The 17322-nt window shown below is 47.9% G+C and overlaps 2 non-coding genes across 2 annotated transcripts; both read right to left on the bottom strand.

The window, feature by feature from the left end:
• Positions 1 to 2200: 2200 nt before the first annotated feature.
• Positions 2201 to 2319, bottom strand: LOC137500664 (5S ribosomal RNA). The gene has a single exon (XR_011018172.1). It is a non-coding gene; the product is annotated as a 5S ribosomal RNA (ribosomal RNA).
• An 11737-nt stretch (positions 2320 to 14056) lies between these two features.
• Positions 14057 to 14175, bottom strand: LOC137500663 (5S ribosomal RNA). Its single transcript, XR_011018171.1, has one exon. It is a non-coding gene; the product is annotated as a 5S ribosomal RNA (ribosomal RNA).
• Between the last annotated feature and the right edge of the window lie 3147 nt (positions 14176 to 17322).

Genomic DNA, 17322 nt, shown 5'->3' with positions numbered 1-17322 from the left:
TCATTGAAGGTTGTACTAGGCCAAACTCTAGAGACCTCTTACTAAATGGTACCATACTACAGGGCAGGTGTAAAAAATAGTTAATGAAACCGTATAATGAAAGGTACAGACTTAAGAGCAAGTGGCGTACTGGCTTATTATCCCTCCCTTCCAGGACCCTTCTTGCAACCACTAACCACCACCTACACCCCTGCCCAAGCAGTATTCGAGCATCGGGCTGGGTGATGTGGTCGCCTTAGAAGTTTGTGCTAGACAATACCCCAAAGAAAGCAGTTGGTTTAAGACAGGCAATAAAGTTTTAAGTTTTACTCCTCTTCCCTCAAATATGAAGAGAGGTACACCATAATGAGGGGTACTAAGCCATTTAAATTCATGACAGAGACCTGATGATTCTTAGCCCTGCTGATCTAGGGTGACACTTGATATAACCAGGCCAGACCCAGTACCTGAATATTTTTAGGTTATCCAAGCCAAACCTGGGTTATATATTGCCCAAAATATGTAGCATCTACCCTGTAATTAGAAGATGCAGCTGTGACTTCACGACTGGTGATGATATAACGGTGCACAATTGAGCATGTTAGGTATTAGTAGATCCACGATCAGCCCTAGCCGTGTCTGATGCAGAAATCCTAACCTGACTTGGGAAGAACGGTAACTTATTTCTTTCTTTCTTTCTTTCTTTCTTTCTTTCTTTCTTTCTTTCTTTCTTTCTTTCTTTCTTTCCTTGAACGCTAGCCTGTAGTAGTAAGGCAAGAGGCAGTGATCAGGTGGTCAGCAAATGGACACATTATTGCTTGAGTTCGAAATTGTCCACTGCCTTAAGTAATAGTCGTATTAGTAGCAGTAATGGTGGTGGTGGTACTACTAGTAAGGTTATGTTCACTATTATCTTACGCCTTTCGTAGATGCCGAGGTGCCGGAAGTTTGTCCCGCAGGAGTTCTTTTTATGCGCCCATATCTACAGACCATCGAAATATCACGCGAGTGAGCCGGTGTCGAACCTGTCAAGTAGGGCTCAGAATGGTCTAATTTTAATTCTAGGACGGTAACAGTAACTATCCGGAGTTCCGATTCGTTCTACTCAATTTATCACTTGCCAAAAGATCGGTCAGCTGACGTACAAACAACAAAAACGAGTGCTTTCCTCCCTTCACCTAACCTAAAACGTCACGACTCTTTGAACTAACCCTTGTCGTCAAAAGGTTACCTTCTCAGTCTTATTTGAAGGGCGTCTCGTCTTTGATAGAAATGAAAGAGTTTTACAAGTTCCTAGGCTTCAAAACTACGTTACATCGCAACACACGCACTTCGAAGATAGCGGGCTGTGTGTAGGCCACTGTACTGCACTGGTGCCCTACCGTTCGTAAGGAAGCCCGGGAGAGACACGAGCGTACTACAAACTTGTAACTTATTGCCGAACCGTGTCGTAATTTGAATAGCTACTTACCTGGAAGAACATAAAAGGAAATTGTTCGACTCTTTGAGGGGCTGCTAAATGCCGCGGTCGGTTGCTAGGACATGGCTTTCATTGTAATCACGACAGTGTCGATGACGTTGCATGGAAACCACCTTCCTCGCGATTTTCAAGGTGGGCGGGGAGTTTGGAAGCCTCGTTCCGCCCTTTAATAATCTTAATATTGGGAGAAATAGGACGTAGAATGATGTTATGTGCCATAAGAGGCCTGCAGGATAAGCTACACTAACCTAAAAGAATAAGAACAGCAAGTTTAGACATAGGGACGTACGATAGGAGGTACGAAAGTTAAAATCCTGGCACGAGTAATTGGAAGCGGTGCTAGGCTCAGCAAGGGTCCCCTAGGTCGACACACACACACACACACACACACACACACACACACACACACACAGAGAGAGAGAGAGAGAGAGAGAGAGAGAGAGAGAGACACGAATAATAATAATAATAATAATAATAATAATAATAATAATAATAATAATAATAATAATAATAATAATAATGATGTCGCCGCCGCCAGGTTAGGCCGGTCACCTAGGAGGAAATGCAATACTACGCTAAGCTTCGTTCCTGTATAGCCACACGGGGTCGAAGAGCAGCAAAAGGTCTAGCTAGTTTCAGACGTAACAAAAAACGTGATTTAAGCAATTTCTGCTGGCCTGAGGCAAAAGTTGAAAGTAAGTTGTCGTACTGGGACTGGGAAACTTGGTAAAAAGGGAATTGAGCCAACGGCACGTGGTGTTCCCAAGCGGTCACCCATCCAAGTACTGACCACGCCCAATGTTGCTTAACTGCGGTGATCGGACGAGAACCGGTGTATTCAACATGGTATGGCCGTTGGCGAGAGAACGGAGCTTGAAACGTCCATACGAACCGCAAAGCGAGTTTCCTGGAGGTCTTTGTGGCGCGGGGGCGTTGGCAATGGTGCAGGGGTGTGCTCGGAGGTCGCCGTCGCGGAGCGGGCGCGGGTGGTTGTCGCGCTCCGCGGCGAAACGTAACCTAACTCGACTTAACCCCACTTCTCGTAACCTAACCCCAAAAAAACGCGCGCGCTGGCGCGCGCGCGCACACACACACGGGAAGTGTCTAGGGTTGTAATAATAATAATAATAATAATAATAATAATAATAATAATAATAATAATAATAATAATAATAATAATAATAATAATAATTACTGAAGGTGGTTGTGAAGGGGCCGGCGCTGTAGCGCAGGGGCAGCGTGCCTGCCTCGTAGCTGGGGGGCCCGGGTTCAATTCCCGGCCAGGCAAAGGAATTTTACCTCGTTCTAATGGCTGCTTTGAGGTCCACTCAGCCTGCTTGCTTAGGGGCTGTAGTGCCATGGGGGTTGGTCTGGTTTTCATTGTAAAGGACAAAGCAGGAGGATTTTTAGCAATAAGGTAATGCAGTAGTAGTAGTAGTAGTAGTAGTAGTTCTTCCCTCGTTAGCTTATGATTTGAATGTTTTGCACTGTCTTTCGATGTATATGAAGTAGGACAGATAGATAAAATCAGAGTGGAGTTGATAACAAGGCTAACAGATGCTGCTCTTTTTTTAAAGGTGTGGTGGCCCTGAAAAGGGCCGTTTGTTAAGAATGCAGCAAGGCAGAAAACCTGGCACCTTACTTGGAGCTGGTGTATTTGGTAACTGCCTTGGTACCCTCACTGACGGCGTGCTTGGCCAGCTCACCGGGCAACAGGAGGCGGACGGCAGTCTGGATCTCCCGACTGGTGATGGTGGAGCGCTTGTTGTAGTGGGCCAGACGGGAAGCCTCAGCGGCGATGCGCTCGAAGATGTCGTTGACAAAGCTGTTCATGATGCTCATCGCCTTGCTGGAGATGCCAGTATCAGGATGTACCTGTTTAAGCACCTTGTAGATGTAGATGGCATAGCTTTCCTTCCTCTTGCGCTTCTTCTTCTTGTCTCCCTTGGAGATGTTCTTCTGGGCCTTGCCGGCTTTCTTGGCTGCCTTTCCGCTTGTCTTGGGTGGCATGGTTGTCTCGGATGTCTCCTAGAAAGTAAATTTTGCGGTTGTTTTTTTTTTTTTTTTTTTTTTTGTTGATATCTAGTGGTCGAGAGCCCCGGGGCAACAGAAGGCCCCCCTACTCGTCTGTATCTGCGTCGTTCCCTAGAGGCGGGAAAGAAGTCACTGTTCTCAATTTACACTAGTGGGGGGAGAAAGCAATCTGTCGGTGGAGAAAACTGGTTTGCCACGTCAGAGATGAAAACCCCCCTCTTCGCTGTGCTATTAGTTTTCTAATTGGATAGTGCTAGGTGGCAGGGTCTTGTTGCTGTTGGTTACCTGGTTAGAAAAGGAGAAGGCAGTCTAGTGAGGATAGGAGTCTTGTCAGGGCAGGAATCTTGACTGGGGATGACAGGGTTGTTAATGAACAATCAGTTGTCTGCTTGGCATTGGTGGAGCTTGAGGGGTTAGTTGGGAGTAGAGAAGGCTTAGTAGCAGGTGGATAAGTGTGGAATTGTCGTAGCTGGGAGGTTGAACGGTTGGTGAGAAGGATGGAAGGGTGGAGTGATTCAGTGGTGGTGAGGGTTGGTTGAGATGGTTGGCATGCCTGTAGTGTGAACGGATTGCATTTTTGAGGAAGGGACATCCGGGGTAAGAGGCAGCATGATTGCCCCCACAGTTAGCACACCTCGGCTGTTGTCGAGGTACCTGGCAATCAGTGTGACGATGAGGGCCGCCACACCTATTGCATCTGGTGGAGTCAGTGCATGTCGCAGCTGTATGATTCAGCTTAAGACAGTTGTAACATTGAATAATTAAGGATGGGTGTGGGCTGGGGGGCATTTGTGGTTGGGTGACTTGCTGGGGGTGTGAAGAGGGCTCCGGTGTTGGTCTTCTGCGGCGTCTTCTTCGTGTCTGTGTGGCGCTGGCGGTGAGATTGGGTGGCTGTTGAATTTGATTGGTTGTAGGTTCTGGCTCAGGCGGAGGAGTTGTTTGCATAAGCGGTTGTGACGGAAGTGGCGGCGGGGGCGGTGGGGTAGGCTCGGTTTGGGCTTCATGGGAACTATTGGGAATATTGTCGGTTTGGGCTTCATGGGAACTATTGGGAATACTGTCAGTTTGTATAGGCTTATTGCTAGTAATAGGCGCTTGAGTGCTGCTATCGGGAAGGGCTCTTCTGCATGAGTTATTAGCAGGATCCATAAGAATGGGAGGGGGGATGTCCAGGGGTTTCAATCTGTTAAGAATGGTAGGGATAGATTTGTTTCGGAGGGGAGTAATTAGGAGGTGGTTGTTATGAGTTTCTTCAATTATTGCTATGTGCTTGCTCATGATAGGTTCTATTGCCTCAATAACTGTTTTTCTTGTGAGTGGAATGGGTCCAGGATTTGTGAGGGGGATGATAAGGAAGCTGCATTTGGAGGCAATGGGAAAGGTGGTGTTGTTATGGGTATAATGGAAGGGACGCTCGAAGGGATGTTCTTCGGCGCTGGCTGCTACGATGTTTTCTTCTTCGGTTGGTTCTCCTGCACCTTCGTCCTCCTCACAATCATCTTCTTCGGAGTGGCCGTATTGGGTGACGGTAAGACCCTGATAGGTTAGAAGGAGGTAGGCGATGGCGGCAGATTCGGCAGATGTCGAGAGGAGGTAAATGTCATGGGTAGGATCTTCTTCGATGAGAAAAACATGTTCACTATTGTTGATAAGGGCAGCGGCAATTAGTAGACGATGGGTTTTCAAACTGGCGGGTGAGATTTCATTAGGACGGTGGATGAGTAGAGCATAGTCGAGAGGTTGGGGAGGGGGGGGGTTGAGTTTGATGGAGAGAGGAAGATTAAAATCAGAATATGGGCCCCAGCTACTCAATCCACCGGAGTTATCCATATTCTGGGCGAAGAAATAAGAGATATAGGTAAGGGGAGAGGTTAGGGTGGGGGCTTGGCGGGAGTATAGGAAACTAGCACTGATTGGTCAAACTCCTCGGAGGACCAAGGTTAGGGTGCACCCGGGGGGTACCAGTCGCGTCAGGTTTAGTTGTTACGGATCACGCCGGGACAAGACGCGAAAACAGGCACACACCGGGTGTAAGACAAATTTGCTTCTTGTAGCTAGCAAGGGGCTAGCTGGCCGGGCTGGACGTCTGGCTGCTCGCTTGGCAGGCGAAGGAGTGCTGGGCCGCGATCAGTAGGCTCCCCTTATATACCAGGAGGGAAGGACCGCGCAGGAAATCTTGACAGGTGGCCTATCCACCCGAGGTCCAGGGGCAGGCTGCGGCGACTGGCGGAGCTTGACGGGCGAGAGAGGCGAGCTTGCGGAGTAGCTGGGTGCTCGCACGCTCGGTCCCTTGGCTGGCTGCGGCGACTGGCTGGGTCTGGCTGGCGCTGGGGGCGAGCTGTCGGTTTGCAGGATACCAGCTCGCTGGCTGACAAATTGCTCTGACTGACAAATCCGCTCTTGATGGCTGACAAATCTGCTCTGATAAATTTTGCGGGCCCCTTGCAATTCTTTTTAAGACCGAGAGGGCTGCATGCGACTAGCCAATGAGCGCAAGCTTACTGCAGCCTTATTGGTTGGCTCGTAACGTTGAGCAACCTTGCAGGCTACAAAACTGGTGCGCAGAGTGATTCGGTATCATTTTCGAAGTAGAGCAGCAGAGCATCATGTCAGGACGAGGAAAGGGAGGAAAAGTTAAGGGCAAGTCCAAGAGTCGCTCCAGCCGTGCAGGCCTGCAGTTCCCTGTCGGCCGTATCCACCGTCTCCTCCGCAAGGGAAACTACGCTGAGCGAGTGGGTGCTGGGGCTCCTGTGTACCTGGCCGCAGTCATGGAATACCTGGCAGCTGAAGTTCTTGAGTTGGCGGGCAATGCAGCCCGTGACAACAAGAAGACCAGGATCATCCCTCGTCACTTACAGTTGGCCATCCGTAACGACGAGGAGTTGAACAAGTTGCTGTCCGGAGTGACCATTGCCCAGGGTGGTGTTCTGCCCAACATCCAGGCAGTGCTCCTGCCTAAGAAGACTGAGAAGAAGGCTTAAGTTCCTGTTCTCGGTCAGGGCGTTGGCTCACCGGAAAAATATAAATAAACGGCCCTTTTCAGGGCCACCAACACCTTAAGATAAGAGCTGTTTGTCTATCATGCTGGTATAGCTATCTTACAGAAGTATGGAAAAATCCTGAAGTGATAGAGCAGTTCAGACAACTCTCCTAATAATAATGATAATAATAACAATAATGAGACACTGCAAATATGAGGGCATCTGTAACATTAGCCAGGAGAGCACAAGAATAGCCTTACCTTTGAGGTTATTTATTTAAGGGGGAAATGAGTGAAGTAGCTCCAGGCCCCTCTTAATATTTAATTTTCAGAAGGGAAGGAAGAAGGAAGTACATTATAGATTTCATTTCATTAATGCTGTATAATTCTGTTCTTGACTGCTGGATACTACCGACCTATGCATGTAAGAACACACACTTAACTAGAGAGGAAAGGATACTTAAAGTAGTATATTTACAATACTTTGTGTATCAGATGTGCACGGCAAGGAAGATAATGTTTGTTTTCTCTTGTTAGCATTAAAATGTAGACATCATAACTGATAATGAGGGCTTTTTTTTCCGTGCAGGTTTCGGGGAGATGACTGTTTTGAGAGGGAGAATAGCGCAAGCTACGTTAGAGGAGTACTGTAAGTGGGACTCTGTGCTCTTTTGAGAGGTAAGTGGTGGCCCTGAAAAGGGCCGTTTTTTAAATACTGCATGCTCACAAACGGGAGCACGCTCGGAGGAGACTTAACCACCGAAACCGTACAGGGTGCGTCCCTGCCTCTTGAGAGCATAGACGACATCCATGGCGGTCACAGTCTTCCTCTTGGCGTGCTCGGTGTAGGTGACGGCATCCCGGATAACGTTCTCCAGGAATACCTTGAGCACGCCACGGGTCTCCTCGTAGATAAGTCCCGAAATACGCTTGACTCCACCTCTGCGAGCGAGACGTCTGATGGCAGGCTTAGTGATGCCCTGGATGTTGTCTCGGAGCACCTTCCTGTGACGCTTGGCGCCTCCTTTGCCGAGTCCCTTGCCTCCCTTGCCTCGTCCGGTCATGATAGATCAGTAGAGCTGCGAGTTCAGAGCTAGAATGCGGCTGGCACTCGCGACCCCTCGCTTTTGTTGAAAGTGCCTGGCCCCGGTGACGTCAGCACCGCCCGGCCAATGGGAGTGCAGCTGCTACCGAGGGTGGGGGAAGCGAAGCAATAAAACAGCCGGGCAGCAAGCCCCCGCACCATTCTTCCTGGGACGAGTCGACAGTGAGCACGTGATGGCCCGTACTAAGCAGACTGCACGTAAATCTACCGGAGGCAAGGCCCCGCGCAAGCAACTGGCCACCAAGGCTGCCCGTAAGAGCGCGCCTGCCACCGGAGGAGTGAAGAAGCCTCATCGTTACAGGCCCGGCACCGTGGCCCTGCGTGAGATCAGGCGCTACCAGAAGAGCACTGAGCTTCTGATCCGCAAGCTGCCCTTCCAGCGGCTGGTGAGAGAGATAGCTCAGGACTTCAAGACCGACCTGCGCTTCCAGAGCTCGGCTGTCATGGCCTTGCAGGAGGCCAGTGAGGCCTACCTGGTGGGTCTTTTTGAAGACACCAACTTGTGTGCCATCCACGCCAAGCGTGTCACCATCATGCCTAAGGACATCCAGCTCGCCCGCCGCATCCGTGGCGAACGTGCCTAAGTCCGGTGCTTGTCTTATGGCTGGAGCTTTACCAAACGGCCCTTTTCAGGGCCACCAAAATTTCCTAGAAGAGTAGTTATTGTCTCTCTGGTCTAGGATAGAAGGAAAACGAAAAGAAAAAAAAAAAGCTAGTGGTTCCTCTAGGTTCAAGGAAAAATCTAAGAGTAACAGAAAATAATAATAATAATAATAATAATAATAATAATAATAATAATAATAATAATCTTGAGTACTGAGTACAATAATTCATTAATTAATATCTAGGAGGTGATAGTTATAATAATAATAATAATAATAATAATAATAATAATAATAATAATAACAACAACAACAGCAACAGCAAAAGTGCAGTAAGTAAGGATAAAGAAAAATGTAGTCAAGTACAATAATAATGAAATTCGAAGAGTGAGTCGCCCCGCAATGAGACAAACTAGCCTGTTTAGGAGGCAGAGATAGGAGAGGCCAGGGTTCCAGCCTTGGACAGTGACTGACATAATATGCTCTCTTGGGGAATAAAATTGATGGCCCTGATAAGGGCCGTTTTTCCTCTGCTCTTACGAGAGCAAGAGGTGCGTGTAGAAGGAAGCAAGAACACGAAATGTCCTCACTTCCTTTTTGCTGGAGCCTTTTTAGGCGAGGCCTTGGGCTTAGCGGCCTTTTTAGGCTTAGGTGCCTTAGGCTTCTTAGTGGGCACCTTGGCGGCCTTCTTAGCCTTGGAAGGAGCCTTCTGCTTGGGTTTGGGAGCAGGAGCGGCCTTCTTCTTCTCAGCAGGCTTTTTGGAAATGGCTTTCTTGGCTGCAGCCTTGGCTCCACCAGCCTTCTTCGCCTTGGGGATGCGCTTCTCCTTGGGGGCAGCGGACCGCTTGACAGGGGCTGCGCTGGCCTTCTCCGGCTTGGCAGCCGAAGCGAGCTTGAAGGAACCTGAAGCTCCCTTCCCCTTGGTCTGGACCAGCTCTCCGGAAGCCACGGCAGATTTCAGGTACTTCTTGATGAAAGGGGCCAGCTTCTCAGAGTCCACCTTGTAGTTGGCAGAGATGTACTTCTTGATAGCCTGCAGAGAAGATCCACCTCGTTCCTTTAGGCTCTTGATGGCACTGCCCACCATCTCGGAGGTTTTCGGATGGGCAGGCTTGGTGCGAGGTTTCTTCGATGCAGAAGCCTTGCTCTTCTTGGGCGACGCCTGGGCCGGAGCCGAGGCGGGTGCAGATGCTGCCGATGCTGTTGCTGTGTCAGCCATGGTCACGATCAGAATGTGTTCGCGCTCTCCCCTGGTTATCTGAGTGTATCAGGCTACTCGGACCGCGCAGGAAACAGCAGTGGCTGGCTGTCGGGTGGGTTGCGCGGCGACAAGTTGGGGACGTGCTTCCTAGCTCCTTTCTCGTGCTCCCTGCGTCTTTAAGGGGTGGGTTACAATCAGGGTTCGGTTAGGAAGGGATAGTCAAAGGTTTGACGCTGCTCCTCAGGTGGCAGAAGTACTCGTCACCTTGCTTCGGGCGTCCTGATGGAGGTGCGTTCGATGGGCAGCATTTCACCAGCCGCCTCTCCATGCCGACGTTTAGGGGCGGCCGTCGTCGTCGCGACGCCCCCGGGAGTGACCCCCTCTTACCTGAAGGAAGCCCAATCCTTCCTCTAGCAATGGAGCTGAACGGCCATCCTCAGGCTCTAACCCCTTCCGAGTGAGAGCAAAGGCAAGTCAGCCTTTAGGTAGTTTTCCACAGAGTGAAGCAGACCTGCTGTAATCTGCCTCTTGTAGCTTTGCTTGAAAGGACCTACAGGATAAAGGACATAAGTTAGAAGCTAGCCTCCATGACTCGTTCGACTCCTGCTTTCCTGCAGGTAGCGCCAATCTCGTAAAGTCCTAGCCTTTAGGCCTCTATTTATAAGGCTCTCAACTCTGTACAGTCTCTCACATCCAGCAGCTTTCAGCCCCTGTCGGGGGTCGAAAGCTCAGGTTGGGAAAAGGGACAGCCTGCCCAAGGGAACCTCTAGATGTTTCTTAGGGCATAATTAAATTTCCAGTTCGCTACAGAGCCTGTACCGCCTCAGGAGAGGCTTCACCCCTCGCCTGCTGGATGGAGGCATTGTGAGTCGTATCTTACTGCCTCCAGTGGGCTGCGAAGGCAGGATTGAGAACACCGTGACGGAGGAAGGGGCAGTCAGTCCAGACTCTTCAAAGAACAGATTTCCTGTACCAGGAGATGATAAGTCTGTCAGTTTGATAGACCTGGCAACATCCCTTACCTTCGGTCAAATTTCTTTAGGATGAGAGACCCTTTGAGACAGCAACTCAGCAGATTTATTGGATGGATGGAAGGAAGGAAGGAAGGAAGGAAAGAAGGAAGGAAGGAAGGAAGGAAGGAAGGAAGGAAGGAAGGAAGGACCATGGTTTCCCAACAAACTTCTCTGCAAGACATTGCCACAACTTACAAGGAAAAAATGTAAAGGTTTGAGGTGCTGCAACACTCATACAGCTAACATCTCACTTAAATGGTCCTGAAAGAAAGAAAGAAAGAAAGAAAGAAAGAAAGAAAGAAAGAAAGAAAGAAAGGAAAATAATAATAATAATAATAATAATAATAATAATAATAATAATAATAATAATAATAATAATAATAAGAAGAAGAAGAAGAAGAAGAAGAAGAAGAAGAAGAAGAAGAAGAAGAAGAAGAAGAAGAAGAAGAAGTTGTGTTTAATGACCCTTCAATAGGAGTTTATTTTTTGAGAGAAGCTCTTGTTTTTACCTTGAATATGTATACTCTGAACGAGGTGAAGCAGAATTTGAAGCCAACTGATCGCGCCGAGACTCGATCTTGCTACCCACCTTCATCATACAGAGTAGCGTATGATGATGATGATGATGATGATGATGATGATGATGATGATGATGGTAGTAATAACTGTATCCAAAATTCAGGTAACATCAGTTTTTACTCGCAAAATGGTTTCATGATTTCTTTGGCTAAGAGAACCATGCGGTAACCCTAACCTCGAAAATGAATTGTCGCTCTCGATTTATAAGATGCCCTTTCTTTCTTCGGCCTAGTCGCTATCTAGTCGGCAGTCGTTTGAAATCGTGCAGGTTTCTGCATGGTTCGACGTGCGTATCCTACTAGCAGTTGAAGTCAGCGTGAAATTAAGTACAGTACAGTAACTATGTGTAAGATCTCCTTCACTTGGTGAGACAAGTTGTAGGGCCAAATAAAGGTACAGAGAGCAGAGAGAGCATAACATAACATAGAGCTAAATATGCACTGTACTTGGGTTGATGGTGTATTATACTGAACGCCCTCTTCCCCCCCCCCCCTGCCATTACATCTTTACTGAATGATTCTGCACAACGTTCCCTGCTGTTAATATTAATCCCCTACTGGGTTTTAGCTTAACGGTATCACTCGGTAATCATCATCATCATGACAGCCTCTGTCCTTCATGCTAAAAATCAGCTGCAGAGAAAAGGACCCTTTGTGTTCTTGCCATTATTATTATTATTATTATTATTATTATTATTATTATTATTATTATTATTATCATTATCATTTACCTCAGCGAATGAAAGCCCATGTATGAACATTTTTTTGTACATAAGCAACGATCAGCTGTTTTACCGACACCTTGTAATCTAAGAAAGAAAGAAAGAAAGAAAGAAAGAAAGAAAGAAAGAAAGTAAGTATAGGGGTACCTAACCACTCCTGAAAACTACTTTCATTGAAGGTTGTACTAGGCCAAACTCTAGAGACCTCTTACTAAATGGTACCATACTACAGGGCAGGTGTAAAAAATAGTTAATGAAACCGTATAATGAAAGGTACAGACTTAAGAGCAAGTGGCGTACTGGCTTATTATCCCTCCCTTCCAGGACCCTTCTTGCAACCACTAACCACCACCTACACCCCTGCCCAAGCAGTATTCGAGCATCGGGCTGGGTGATGTGGTCGCCTTAGAAGTTTGTGCTAGACAATACCCCAAAGAAAGCAGTTGGTTTAAGACAGGCAATAAAGTTTTAAGTTTTACTCCTCTTCCCTCAAATATGAAGAGAGGTACACCATAATGAGGGGTACTAAGCCATTTAAATTCATGACAGAGACCTGATGATTCTTAGCCCTGCTGATCTAGGGTGACACTTGATATAACCAGGCCAGACCCAGTACCTGAATATTTTTAGGTTATCCAAGCCAAACCTGGGTTATATATTGCCCAAAATATGTAGCATCTACCCTGTAATTAGAAGATGCAGCTGTGACTTCACGACTGGTGATGATATAACGGTGCACAATTGAGCATGTTAGGTATTAGTAGATCCACGATCAGCCCTAGCCGTGTCTGATGCAGAAATCCTAACCTGACTTGGGAAGAACGGTAACTTATTTCTTTCTTTCTTTCTTTCTTTCTTTCTTTCTTTCTTTCTTTCTTTCTTTCTTTCTTTCCTTGAACGCTAGCCTGTAGTAGTAAGGCAAGAGGCAGTGATCAGGTGGTCAGCAAATGGACACATTATTGCTTGAGTTCGAAATTGTCCACTGCCTTAAGTAATAGTCGTATTAGTAGCAGTAATGGTGGTGGTGGTACTACTAGTAAGGTTATGTTCACTATTATCTTACGCCTTTCGTAGATGCCGAGGTGCCGGAAGTTTGTCCCGCAGGAGTTCTTTTTATGCGCCCATATCTACAGACCATCGAAATATCACGCGAGTGAGCCGGTGTCGAACCTGTCAAGTAGGGCTCAGAATGGTCTAATTTTAATTCTAGGACGGTAACAGTAACTATCCGGAGTTCCGATTCGTTCTACTCAATTTATCACTTGCCAAAAGATCGGTCAGCTGACGTACAAACAACAAAAACGAGTGCTTTCCTCCCTTCACCTAACCTAAAACGTCACGACTCTTTGAACTAACCCTTGTCGTCAAAAGGTTACCTTCTCAGTCTTATTTGAAGGGCGTCTCGTCTTTGATAGAAATGAAAGAGTTTTACAAGTTCCTAGGCTTCAAAACTACGTTACATCGCAACACACGCACTTCGAAGATAGCGGGCTGTGTGTAGGCCACTGTACTGCACTGGTGCCCTACCGTTCGTAAGGAAGCCCGGGAGAGACACGAGCGTACTACAAACTTGTAACTTATTGCCGAACCGTGTCGTAATTTGAATAGCTACTTACCTGGAAGAACATAAAAGGAAATTGTTCGACTCTTTGAGGGGCTGCTAAATGCCGCGGTCGGTTGCTAGGACATGGCTTTCATTGTAATCACGACAGTGTCGATGACGTTGCATGGAAACCACCTTCCTCGCGATTTTCAAGGTGGGCGGGGAGTTTGGAAGCCTCGTTCCGCCCTTTAATAATCTTAATATTGGGAGAAATAGGACGTAGAATGATGTTATGTGCCATAAGAGGCCTGCAGGATAAGCTACACTAACCTAAAAGAATAAGAACAGCAAGTTTAGACATAGGGACGTACGATAGGAGGTACGAAAGTTAAAATCCTGGCACGAGTAATTGGAAGCGGTGCTAGGCTCAGCAAGGGTCCCCTAGGTCGACACACACACACACACACACACACACACACACACACACACAGAGAGAGAGAGAGAGAGAGAGAGAGAGAGAGAGAGACACGAATAATAATAATAATAATAATAATAATAATAATAATAATAATAATAATAATAATAATAATAATAATAATGATGTCGCCGCCGCCAGGTTAGGCCGGTCACCTAGGAGGAAATGCAATACTACGCTAAGCTTCGTTCCTGTATAGCCACACGGGGTCGAAGAGCAGCAAAAGGTCTAGCTAGTTTCAGACGTAACAAAAAACGTGATTTAAGCAATTTCTGCTGGCCTGAGGCAAAAGTTGAAAGTAAGTTGTCGTACTGGGACTGGGAAACTTGGTAAAAAGGGAATTGAGCCAACGGCACGTGGTGTTCCCAAGCGGTCACCCATCCAAGTACTGACCACGCCCAATGTTGCTTAACTGCGGTGATCGGACGAGAACCGGTGTATTCAACATGGTATGGCCGTTGGCGAGAGAACGGAGCTTGAAACGTCCATACGAACCGCAAAGCGAGTTTCCTGGAGGTCTTTGTGGCGCGGGGGCGTTGGCAATGGTGCAGGGGTGTGCTCGGAGGTCGCCGTCGCGGAGCGGGCGCGGGTGGTTGTCGCGCTCCGCGGCGAAACGTAACCTAACTCGACTTAACCCCACTTCTCGTAACCTAACCCCAAAAAAACGCGCGCGCTGGCGCGCGCGCGCACACACACACGGGAAGTGTCTAGGGTTGTAATAATAATAATAATAATAATAATAATAATAATAATAATAATAATAATAATAATAATAATAATAATAATAATATACTGAAGGTGGTTGTGAAGGGGCCGGCGCTGTAGCGCAGGGGCAGCGTGCCTGCCTCGTAGCTGGGGGGCCCGGGTTCAATTCCCGGCCAGGCAAAGGAATTTTACCTCGTTCTAATGGCTGCTTTGAGGTCCACTCAGCCTGCTTGCTTAGGGGCTGTAGTGCCATGGGGGTTGGTCTGGTTTTCATTGTAAAGGACAAAGCAGGAGGATTTTTAGCAATAAGGTAATGCAGTAGTAGTAGTAGTAGTAGTAGTAGTTCTTCCCTCGTTAGCTTATGATTTGAATGTTTTGCACTGTCTTTCGATGTATATGAAGTAGGACAGATAGATAAAATCAGAGTGGAGTTGATAACAAGGCTAACAGATGCTGCTCTTTTTTTTAAAGGTGTGGTGGCCCTGAAAAGGGCCGTTTGTTAAGAATGCAGCAAGGCAGAAAACCTGGCACCTTACTTGGAGCTGGTGTATTTGGTAACTGCCTTGGTACCCTCACTGACGGCGTGCTTGGCCAGCTCACCGGGCAACAGGAGGCGGACGGCAGTCTGGATCTCCCGACTGGTGATGGTGGAGCGCTTGTTGTAGTGGGCCAGACGGGAAGCCTCAGCGGCGATGCGCTCGAAGATGTCGTTGACAAAGCTGTTCATGATATGCTCATCGCCTTGCTGGAGATGCCAGTATCAGGATGTACCTGTTTAAGCACCTTGTAGATGTAGATGGCATAGCTTTCCTTCCTCTTGCGCTTCTTCTTCTTGTCTCCCTTGGAGATGTTCTTCTGGGCCTTGCCGGCTTTCTTGGCTGCCTTTCCGCTTGTCTTGGGTGGCATGGTTGTCTCGGATGTCTCCTAGAAAGTAAATTTTGCGGGCCCCTTGCAATTCTTTTTAAGACCGAGAGGGCTGCATGCGACTAGCCAATGAGCGCAAGCTTACTGCAGCCTTATTGGTTGGCTCGTAACGTTGAGCAACCTTGCAGGCTACAAAACTGGTGCGCAGAGTGATTCGGTATCATTTTCGAAGTAGAGCAGCAGAGCATCATGTCAGGACGAGGAAAGGGAGGAAAAGTTAAGGGCAAGTCCAAGAGTCGCTCCAGCCGTGCAGGCCTGCAGTTCCCTGTCGGCCGTATCCACCGTCTCCTCCGCAAGGGAAACTACGCTGAGCGAGTGGGTGCTGGGGCTCCTGTGTACCTGGCCGCAGTCATGGAATACCTGGCAGCTGAAGTTCTTGAGTTGGCGGGCAATGCAGCCCGTGACAACAAGAAGACCAGGATCATCCCTCGTCACTTACAGTTGGCCATCCGTAACGACGAGGAGTTGAACAAGTTGCTGTCCGGAGTGACCATTGCCCAGGGTGGTGTTCTGCCCAACATCCAGGCAGTGCTCCTGCCTAAGAAGACTGAGAAGAAGGCTTAAGTTCCTGTTCTCGGTCAGGGCGTTGGCTCACCGGAAAAATATAAATAAACGGCCCTTTTCAGGGCCACCAACACCTTAAGATAAGAGCTGTTTGTCTATCATGCTGGTATAGCTATCTTACAGAAGTATGGAAAAATCCTGAAGTGATAGAGCAGTTCAGACAACTCTCCTAATAATAATGATAATAATAACAATAATGAGACACTGCAAATATGAGGGCATCTGTAACATTAGCCAGGAGAGCACAAGAATAGCCTTACCTTTGAGGTTATTTATTTAAGGGGGAAATGAGTGAAGTAGCTCCAGGCCCCTCTTAATATTTAATTTTCAGAAGGGAAGGAAGAAGGAAGTACATTATAGATTTCATTTCATTAATGCTGTATAATTCTGTTCTTGACTGCTGGATACTACCGACCTATGCATGTAAGAACACACACTTAACTAGAGAGGAAAGGATACTTAAAGTAGTATATTTACAATACTTTGTGTATCAGATGTGCACGGCAAGGAAGATAATGTTTGTTTTCTCTTGTTAGCATTAAAATGTAGACATCATAACTGATAATGAGGGCTTTTTTTTCCGTGCAGGTTTCGGGGAGATGACTGTTTTGAGAGGGAGAATAGCGCAAGCTACGTTAGAGGAGTACTGTAAGTGGGACTCTGTGCTCTTTTGAGAGGTAAGTGGTGGCCCTGAAAAGGGCCGTTTTTTAAATACTGCATGCTCACAAACGGGAGCACGCTCGGAGGAGACTTAACCACCGAAACCGTACAGGGTGCGTCCCTGCCTCTTGAGAGCATAGACGACATCCATGGCGGTCACAGTCTTCCTCTTGGCGTGCTCGGTGTAGGTGACGGCATCCCGGATAACGTTCTCCAGGAATACCTTGAGCACGCCACGGGTCTCCTCGTAGATAAGTCCCGAAATACGCTTGACTCCACCTCTGCGAGCGAGACGTCTGATGGCAGGCTTAGTGATGCCCTGGATGTTGTCTCGGAGCACCTTCCTGTGACGCTTGGCGCCTCCTTTGCCGAGTCCCTTGCCTCCCTTGCCTCGTCCGGTCATGATAGATCAGTAGAGCTGCGAGTTCAGAGCTAGAATGCGGCTGGCACTCGCGACCCCTCGCTTTTGTTGAAAGTGCCTGGCCCCGGTGACGTCAGCACCGCCCGGCCAATGGGAGTGCAGCTGCTACCGAGGGTGGGGGAAGCGAAGCAATAAAACAGCCGGGCAGCAAGCCCCCGCACCATTCTTCCTGGGACGAGTCGACAGTGAGCACGTGATGGCCCGTACTAAGCAGACTGCACGTAAATCTACCGGAGGCAAGGCCCCGCGCAAGCAACTGGCCACCAAGGCTGCCCGTAAGAGCGCGCCTGCCACCGGAGGAGTGAAGAAGCCTCATCGTTACAGGCCCGGCACCGT

The sequence above is a fragment of the Anabrus simplex genome, chromosome 4 (assembly GCF_040414725.1).
Source record: "Anabrus simplex isolate iqAnaSimp1 chromosome 4, ASM4041472v1, whole genome shotgun sequence".
Classification (NCBI taxonomy): Eukaryota; Metazoa; Arthropoda; class Insecta; order Orthoptera; family Tettigoniidae; genus Anabrus; species Anabrus simplex.
Note: the sequence above shows the minus strand (reverse complement) of the source record. Positions and strands in the feature narration are given on the sequence as shown.